Here is a 10360-nt window from a genome sequence, read left to right as displayed (position 1 = left end):
GGACTCATCATCAGGGGAGCCTTTTTCACTTGTGAAGACAGGTGCCGAAGGGACTTTTGTAACTGAGTGTTCTTTTGTCAGTGGTTTGGGTTTTAAGGCAACAGGCTCACTATGGCTATGTTCTTCCCAAGGAAGAGTAGAATATGAAGGAGGCCGAGACTTGAGGTCTGTGCCTCCATCTGACAAAAACATGGCATGTTTAATAGTTCCCCATAGGGAGAAAGCAAAAATAGGCATGTTGGCTCCTCCATTTTTATGATACCAATCTATCATATTTTTTCCTACCTGTTCCCAGTGTTCAATATCTAGAGTTCCTTCTTCTGGGAACCAGGGACTGACTTTTTTAACAAAGTCCAAAAATATTGTGAGTTGATTTTTAGTGACCTGAATACCTTTTTGCTTTAAAGTACGTTTTAGGATGTTTATATATAAAATCTTATTCTTAGATGTAGCAGTACCCATGATCGTTTACACCTAGATAGTAATTATTATGTATAGTTTTGATTCTTGGGTGTAGCAAGACACCTGACTGCTTGCACCTAGTTACTAAATTATCTTTACGGTTCTGATTCTTAGGTACAGCACTGCCCCTGGCTGCTTGTACCTAGGCAGTAAAGCATCTCTATGGTTCTGATTCTTAGGTATAGCACTACCCCTGGTTGCTTATACCTAGGCAAAAATCGTCTCTAGTTCTGGCCTTCCTCTTAATCCCCTCTACCCTAAAGTTTAATCATTTTAATCATAAACCATTTAATGACTGGATATTAATATATTGATTAAAATAAAACTCAAAATTTTCAACTGCTGTATTGTAATTGCAATTCAATTTATCTCATTGGGATATTCAAAATGTTATTATTTTAATGAACCTTTTTTCATTCCTCTGAATTGATATAATATCTTCTTTTCCTGGAAACTTCTCATTTTGTTTCTGGTGTGTATAAACTTGAGTCAGGAAGTATATCTTACTTAAGTCTGTATCTCTCTCTGTAAACAGGTATACATGTATATATGTATCTCTCTCTCCCTTTTTTCTCTCTCCCTTTCTCCCTTTCACACACAGACACACACGCAGATATATATAGCATGTGAGCAGCTTTCCCAACTCTCCCCCCACTGCACTGTAAACTAGACAAATGTACACTAGCATCATTAATAATTCCATCAAAGTCACAAATTGTGTTCCAGTATCCACCTCCTACCAAAATGACAAATTCCTGGACATTCAAAGAATATTTACAAAGATCCACCTGTCTAAAACAAAGGGATGATTTCTAGTAATGAGAAAATTATTTATTTTTGGTCTATTGGAAGGCTAAAACTTTAAGAAAACATTAAAGATATGCAATATATAGAAAAGAGGTCCTTTCCTATTCTGTTTGAAGGCATGTACATTACTACAAACATACTGGAGAAAAATACATTAAAATTTAAGGCAATTATAACTATATTTGCTCCTTGTATCAGCAATTCCACTTCTGTGAATTCATCCTACAGAAATTCTGATACCAGTGCACAAAGATAAAATATAAGGAGGTTCACAAGGACATTGTTGGTGATATCAAAAACGACAATAGAAGCATTTTAAATATTCAGCACTAAAGTAATGGCTTCATGACAATAGTATCCTCTTATAATAAAATAATAGGTGGAATTTTATGATTTTTGAGTAAAATATTACTGATTTTTTTCTGTCCTTTGTTTTTCTAATTTAAACAGTTTACTTTCTTTTGAGTTGTTGATAGGTTTATCAATATGTTAAAATATTTTTCTTGTTTCTTTAAATAGAAACATATACTTTTCTTCCCTCCTGACCCTCCGGAATTGGAAAATATTTGGGAATATTCTTATTTTGTGGCAGAAGGGTTATTTGCATAAGTTCAATAATGCTTGTTGCATTGATTCAGAAATTGGAAATACTCATTATTGGACAGAGCTTTGCCTGGAATGTCATATCTGAATATTAATCAGAAAACTATGGAACTAAGGTGAATCTCAAGTAAGCTAACAGAAGCTCTTAGAAAGATGGCCTGGTGCCATAAATAGTTTTTCCTGGCTGAGAGGATTAGAGAAGATATATGAAAGAATTTATAACATAATATAATCTGGACTTTTTCTCCCAGCATTCTAATCAGTAGAGATTGCAAAAGAGCAACCACACCCGAGGATTATTTTGAGAAAGACTTTGAAGGAAGAAAAAGAGACTGATCTTTGCTAGAAGATGGTATATCACAGAATACTTGGGCAGGGCTGAATTGAGAAGGTTTATGTGTGACTAGTGTGCTGGGCATTTGCTTTTCAACTATTTTAATAGTTGACATGCAAATATTTTCTCAAAAATTATTTAAAGTCATACTGTTTCTGTTGTAACAGAGTCACAAAAAAATTATACAATATTATAAGAAATATTTTGTACATTATCTTTAAAATTCAGTATTTTGAAATTTTGAAAGTTGTTTATTGGAGTATGTGTTAAAATTTTTTGATATGTAAAGTAAATGTGGAAACATGTAAAAATCAATCCATCAATAAAATTTTAAAAAAGAAAAAAAAGGTGGTTTTTGAAAAGAAATTAAATAGATCTCAATGATGATTTAGAAAGATAGTCCAAATAGATTGTAAATTAAAATCACAGTGCAAACCGAATATGTATTATGTTCCTCTCAATGTTTATGTATATGTAAAGAGAAAATTTCTATAAATGCATTGAAAATTGAAATAGAATTTTTTAGAGGAAAGGAATAATAAATTTGATTTATATTCCTGTATGGTGCTACCCTTTAGAAACATATATACATTATTCTTATGATTGGAAAATTTCAAAAACAATATCAAGTATAATATAGAAAAAATAAGATTATAAAACAAGGCACAAAATATGTTTCTAATTTTGTTTAAAAATGATCTTTAAAAAACATCAGTAAATTATAATCAAAATTTAACAATGATTTTAACTCAAAAGAATTTAGGATCTTTTTACTTCTCTATATCTTTAAAAGTCTGGAGACCAGCAGGTGACAGGTGGTGGAGGAGCTGCAATCCCAAATGACTGACTGCAGTCTGAGTTCCAGACCAGGTGACTTGAAAATCACTCTGGGCACATGCGCATGCCTGTCCATAATCACAGGAGGGGAATGGAAGTGATTGCAGTGTGGTGATCTTGACTCCCCTGGCAGGGGTGGGGTGGTGATTTCTCACCTTCCCTCTCTATGTCTGTCTCTCTCCTGCAAGTGACACATGTGCCCCAGAGCAAAACTCAAAAAAAAATAAAAATCTGTAAAATAGGATATCTTTTTTGAAAAATTTGCCAGAGAAGGAAAGAAAGAAAGCATTCCTTCATTTTGACCTTTTATTGGGCTTTTGGTATGAATGCACATGTGCCTGGCATGTTCTTTGAACCTCCTGGTCCAAGACTTGAACTGTGTGGATGACTGTGTGGGAACTAGAAGCTTTAACCACTAGGCCACAGGCTTGTACTGGATTGTGAGGTTTTATTTAAGTTTATTTATTCCATGAATAAGAGAAACAGAGAGAAACAAAAGGAACTAACACTCTCATCAGGGTCTGAACACTGCAATCCACCCACAGCTTTAGAAAGCCCAGATGGGACATATGTATGCCCTGCAGACTCAGGTAGTCTCTGGACTGGAATGGCAACCTTCTCTGTGTGTCAACCTCACAGACTGTTATGTTTTATTGCAGCACTACCAATTGGCCCCTGAAATGTGTTGTTTTTACAATAATAAAAGTACATAATAATACATCAATTTATAAATTATATGCTATTATTGTATATGTTATAAAATAATTTGATTTCAATTAAGTGTAATAATCATATAAAATTTCAGAGAAAATTTAAGAATTCATCATAATTTAAATAATTTATTTTTTTATACATAAAGACATTTATATAATGCAAATCTTAGTATGAATATCATGATTTTTATATTTTTATGGAAAAATCAAGGCTCAAGAAGGAAAATATATTAAGATCTCTCTTTCTGCTCATCTCTGGTCAGGTCGAACTAAAAAATAATAATAATAAATTAAATAACATTAAATAAATTAATTAAATGTTTAATTAAATAATTTTTAGAAACAGATCTGTGATAATATTCAGTGTAGAAAGAAAGATAGCATATTAGGAAAAACAGTTAAGATTTTCTAAAATATTTACCAAAATTCAAAATACATATATCCTCCAACCTAAGAATTTTACTTCTATTTATCTGCCTTTGGAAATACAAGTATATGTACAAAGATATTAATTTCTGAACTGACTTCAATAACCAAATATGTCACTTAAGAATCTATTAATATTATGAAGCTAATTTAATGATATTTCATTAATACATTAACTCACTGAAGTTAAAATAAGTTTATATGTACTAAAATTAAAATATATTAAAAATATCATTAAATGAATAAAAATGATTTGAAACCTAATATATTATTTATTATATCATGTAAAATAAGAAACAGAGTTATGTTCTTAAATATACTTAGCTACTGTCAACTAGAAATTCAGATCAACTTCTCAAAACAGAAAACATGAATAACTGTAAGTAGAAGCTTACTAACTTTGTCACATAGAAATAAAAATGTAAATAACAAGAACATCTGTTATCAGAACAGTGTCTTAAGGAATCCAGTTGTGTTGGTTGGTGTATTTCTCTTTATTGTTTTTTTCTCCATTTTCCGGTGTATCTTTTGTCTTTGTGTTCCCAAGGCAGGCTCTTTGAACTCACCTTCCAGCTCTACTCCAAAAATCTTGACAGATCTCTAGGCAAGAAAAGAAGAATGACCACAGGCAAAGGGAAATACGCACTCATAGGTGTTTCCAACTTTTAAGAATTTTTTCCAAAGCCCAACATAATGACTTTTGACAATATTTGGTTAGCCAGAAGGATACCACACATCTTTCTGAAAGGAGGCTGAGCAGAAATTTTTTTTTTCTCTGTCTTGAGACATTTACTGACAAGTAGGTTACCTGAACTCTTCGCACACATAGTAAAGAACACACGTAAAAAATAAAAGTCTTGAGGTGGAAGAAGAGGAGATTCTCATTAACAATTAACATTACTTAAATCTGGGAAAACATTGAGTTATTGGGCATAGGCCACTGGAGAGGGATGCAAAATGTCAAGATATCAATAAAAAGTACTTTAAATTTTTAATCTTTATTTGGTATTTGAAAAACTACACTAAGAATAGATTTTTGTACTGTTTGTATACATAAATTTAAAATTTATTTTTATTGTAAAAACTTAGAAGTTATAGAAAAGCAAAATATTTTGCTACATTTTCAAAGATTATTATAATTTTACATAATATATATACATGTCACACATAAAATACATATTTTATTTGTAATAAATATGAGAATGGCACAAGTTTTTAAAAGAATATTTCATATTCATATATGTTCTTGATAGTACACAGTATCTGCCACTAGATAGTCTTCCCAATTAAAAAAAAAAAAAAAAAGAAAAGAAATACAAACTGAGGGCCAGCAGATCATGTGGTGGTTAAGGTTCTGGATTCCCTAACGACAAACCGCAGTTCAAGTACCAGACTGGCAGCTTGAAAATCACACTGGGAACACATATATGCATGTCCAAAATCCTGAGAGGATAAGGAAGGAGAAGGAATTACAGCCTAACCATCGTTCTGTGGGGTGATTTCTCACTTTTTCTCTCTCTGGTAAGAAACTTTAAAAAGAAAAAGTGTTTTAAAATTGAATTGTATAATATCAGTATTGCTAGGAATATGTAAAATAAATTTTAACTTAGGTTGTCATAACAGCTGTGATCATCTTATTGTAAGTTATTAAGCCCAACACTGGGTATTTTTCTCTAGTTAGGATGCTATCCCTTGGAGCCCATATAAAAGGTCTGGCAAAGGTAGAGAAGGTGTTAGGGAGTCACTTTTGGCTTCCTTCTTTCCTCCTACCCTTACTATCTTAGAATAACTATTAAAGATTTGTTTAATAAGTGTTTTCTATCTCTTAATCTAGTGCTATAGCCTCCCAAAGTCATTTGAACAAGAGATGAAAAAGTAATAAAAGAGAATTGGAAATGCACACTGAATGGTCATACTTCCATCTATCTCCCTACTCATTCTCACCATCCAGCTTGAGCCTCCACATGTAACAAATGGAGTTCAGGAACTTAGCACAAGAACTATCCTTGCATTATGAACTTGAAAGTGAAGATAAATTTATAAGCAACGGAATCTGGAGAGATCATATACCTGAGTAACTTTTGGTCTGACCGTATATGTAGGGATTATCTCCCCATGATATGGTTAATAAGGAATAGATGTGCTTGATAACTTTGATCAGATCTTGGCAAAGTAGAATGGTTGCTACATCTTTTATTGATGTATCAATTAACCTAAAGTTAATCACATATTCTAGCTTTTTTTATTCTTAGGTGTTAGATACTAAGTATGTGTACATGTGTCTCTGGTTCTGAAGTATTTATATACAAGAAAAGTAAGGGGACAAGAAGTTAGAGTAATGGCTATGTCACTGAACTCCCATGTAGTTGACTGAGGTTCAAGTCCCAGACCTGGTGGCTTAAACTCACGCCAGGCATGTATGCGTGTCTGCCCAAGATCCCGAGAGGAGAATGGAGGAGAAGGGACTGCGGCGTGGCCATCCCCTCTGGGGGGTGATTTCTCGTTTTCTATCTCTCTGTTTCTCTCTGTCTTTCTGGCGAGCACACTGAGGTTTTATTTAAGTTTATTTATTCCATGAATAAGAGAAACAGAGAGAAACAAAAGGAACTAACACTCTCATCAGGGTCTGAACACTGCAATCCACCCACAGCTTTAGAAAACCCAGATGGGACATATGTACGCCCTGCAGACTCAGGTAGTCTCTGGACTGGAATGGCAACCTTCTCTGTGTGTCAACCTCACAGACTGTTATGTTTTATTGCAGCACTACCAATTGGCCCCTGAAATGTGTTGTTTTTACAATAATAAAAGTACATAATAATACATCAATTTATAAATTATATTCTATTATTGTATATGTTATAAAATAATTTGATTTCAATTAATTGTAATAATCATATAAAATTTCAGAGAAAATTTAAGAATTCATCATAATTTAAATAATTTATTTTTTTATACATAAAGCCATTTATATAATGCAAATCTTAGTATGAATATCATGATTTTTATATTTTTATGGAAAAATGAAGGCTCAAGAAGGAAAATGTATTAAGATCTCTCTTTCTGCTCATCTCTGGTCAGGTCAAACTAAAAAATAATAATAATAAATTAAATAACATTAAATAAATTAATTAAATGTTTAATTAAATAATTTTTAGAAACAGATCTGTGATAATAATCAGTGTAGAAAGAAAGATAGCATATTAGGAAAAACAGTTAAGATTTTCTAAAATATTTACCAAAATTCAAAATACATATATCCTCCAACCTAAGAATTTTACTTCTATTTATCTGCCTTTGGAAATACAAGTATATGTACAAAGATATTAATTTCTGAACTGACTTCAATAACCAAATATGTCACTTAAGAATCTATTAATATTATGAAGCTAATTTAATGATATTTCATTAATACATTAACTCACTGAAGTTAAAATAAGTTTATATGTACTAAAATTAAAATATATTAAAAATATCATTAAATGAATAAAAATGATTTGAAACCTAATATATTCTTTATTATATCATGTAAAATAAGAAACAGAGTTATGTTCTTAAATATACTTAGCTACTGTCAACTAGAAATTCAGATCAACTTCTCAAAACAGAAAACATGAATAACTGTAAGTAGAAGCTTACTAACTTTGTCACATAGAAATAAAAATGTAAATAACAAGAACATCTGTTATCAGAACAGTGTCTTAAGGAATCCAGTTGTGTTGGTTGGTGTATTTCTCTTTATTGTTTTTTTCTCCATTTTCCGGTGTATCTTTTGTCTTTGTGTTCCCAAGGCAGGCTCTTTGAACTCACCTTCCAGCTCTACTCCAAAAATCTTGACAGATCTCTAGGCAAGAAAAGAAGAATGACCACAGGCAAAGGGAAATACGCACTCATAGGTGTTTCCAACTTTTAAGAATTTTTTCCAAAGCCCAACATAATGACTTTTGACAATATTTGGTTAGCCAGAAGGATACCACACATCTTTCTGAAAGGAGGCTGAGCAGAAATTTTTTTTTTCTCTGTCTTGAGACATTTACTGACAAGTAGGTTACCTGAACTCTTCGCACACATAGTAAAGAACACACGTAAAAAATAAAAGTCTTGAGGTGGAAGAAGAGGAGATTCTCATTAACAATTAACATTACTTAAATCTGGGAAAACATTGAGTTATTGGGCATAGGCCACTGGAGAGGGATGCAAAGTGTCAAGATATCAATAAAAAGTACTTTAAACTTTTAATCTTTATTTGGTATTTGAAAAACTACACTAAGAATAGATTTTTGTACTGTTTGTATACATAAATTTAAAATTTATTTTTATTGTAAAAACTTAGAAGTTATAGAAAAGCAAAAAATTTTGCTACATTTTCAAAGATTATTATAATTTTACATAATATATATACATGTCACACATAAAATACATATTTTATTTGTAATAAATATGAGAATGGCACAAGTTTTTAAAAGAATATTTCATATTCATATATGTTCTTGATAGTACACAGTATCTGCCACTAGATAGTCTTCCCAATTAAAAAAAAAAAAAAAAAGAAAAGAAATACAAACTGAGGGCCAGCAGATCATGTGGTGGTTAAGGTTCTGGATTCCCTAACGACAAACCGCAGTTCAAGTACCAGACTGGCAGCTTGAAAATCACACTGGGAACACATATATGCATGTCCAAAATCCTGAGAGGATAAGGAAGGAGAAGGAATTACAGCCTAACCATCGTTCTGTGGGGTGATTTCTCACTTTTTCTCTCTCTGGTAAGAAACTTTAAAAAGAAAAAGTGTTTTAAAATTGAATTGTATAATATCAGTATTGCTAGGAATATGTAAAATAAATTTTAACTTAGGTTGTCATAACAGCTGTGATCATCTTATTGTAAGTTATTAAGCCCAACACTGGGTATTTTTCTCTAGTTAGGATGCTATCCCTTGGAGCCCATATAAAAGGTCTGGCAAAGGTAGAGAAGGTGTTAGGGAGTCACTTTTGGCTTCCTTCTTTCCTCCTACCCTTACTATCTTAGAATAACTATTAAAGATTTGTTTAATAAGTGTTTTCTATCTCTTAATCTAGTGCTATAGCCTCCCAAAGTCATTTGAACAAGAGATGAAAAAGTAATAAAAGAGAATTGGAAATGCACACTGAATGGTCATACTTCCATCTATCTCCCTACTCATTCTCACCATCCAGCTTGAGCCTCCACATGTAACAAATGGAGTTCAGGAACTTAGCACAAGAACTATCCTTGCATTATGAACTTGAAAGTGAAGATAAATTTATAAGCAACGGAATCTGGAGAGATCATATACCTGAGTAACTTTTGGTCTGACCGTATATGTAGGGATTATCTCCCCATGATATGGTTAATAAGGAATAGATGTGCTTGATAACTTTGATCAGATCTTGGCAAAGTAGAATGGTTGCTACATCTTTTATTGATGTATCAATTAACCTAAAGTTAATCACATATTCTAGCTTTTTTTATTCTTAGGTGTTAGATACTAAGTATGTGTACATGTGTCTCTGGTTCTGAAGTATTTATATACAAGAAAAGTAAGGGGACAAGAAGTTAGAGTAATGGCTATGTCACTGAACTCCCATGTAGTTGACTGAGGTTCAAGTCCCAGACCTGGTGGCTTAAACTCACGCCAGGCATGTATGCGTGTCTGCCCAAGATCCCGAGAGGAGAATGGAGGAGAAGGGACTGCGGCGTGGCCATCCCCTCTGGGGGGTGATTTCTCGTTTTCTATCTCTCTGTTTCTCTCTGTCTTTCTGGCGAGCACACGCGCCCAATAAAGAAAAAAAAGAAAAAAGAAAAAAAAAACACTCCAAAAAAAAAAAGTAAGAACCTAAGTCATATCTTCCTCTGTAGCCCTTTAAATTTTTCTTGACTCCTAGCAATGTGATAGGCTTAAGAAATATTTACCTCATATTTATATGCCATAGAAAAATACATGTACACAGAATTCCTCTAAATTTAATCAAAGATTTTTTCACATAATAGCATGCAATTGGTGCAAATACAAACAGTATAAAATAGACCTTTATTATTATTCTTTATTACTCTTTCTGTTACAGAGTTTAATAATGCTGTTATTATTGTTCTGTGGGATATAATGTTCCTGCAAGGGTGTTTGCAAGAGTTTTTATTAGAGAAGTTGTAACTGCTTAAA

The sequence above is a fragment of the Tupaia chinensis genome, unplaced genomic scaffold, assembly GCF_000334495.1.
Source record: "Tupaia chinensis unplaced genomic scaffold, TupChi_1.0 Scaffold000638_1, whole genome shotgun sequence".
In the NCBI taxonomy this organism is placed as follows: Eukaryota; Metazoa; Chordata; class Mammalia; order Scandentia; family Tupaiidae; genus Tupaia; species Tupaia belangeri.
The sequence above is the reverse complement of the archived record's forward strand: the minus strand, read 5'-3'. Positions refer to the sequence as shown.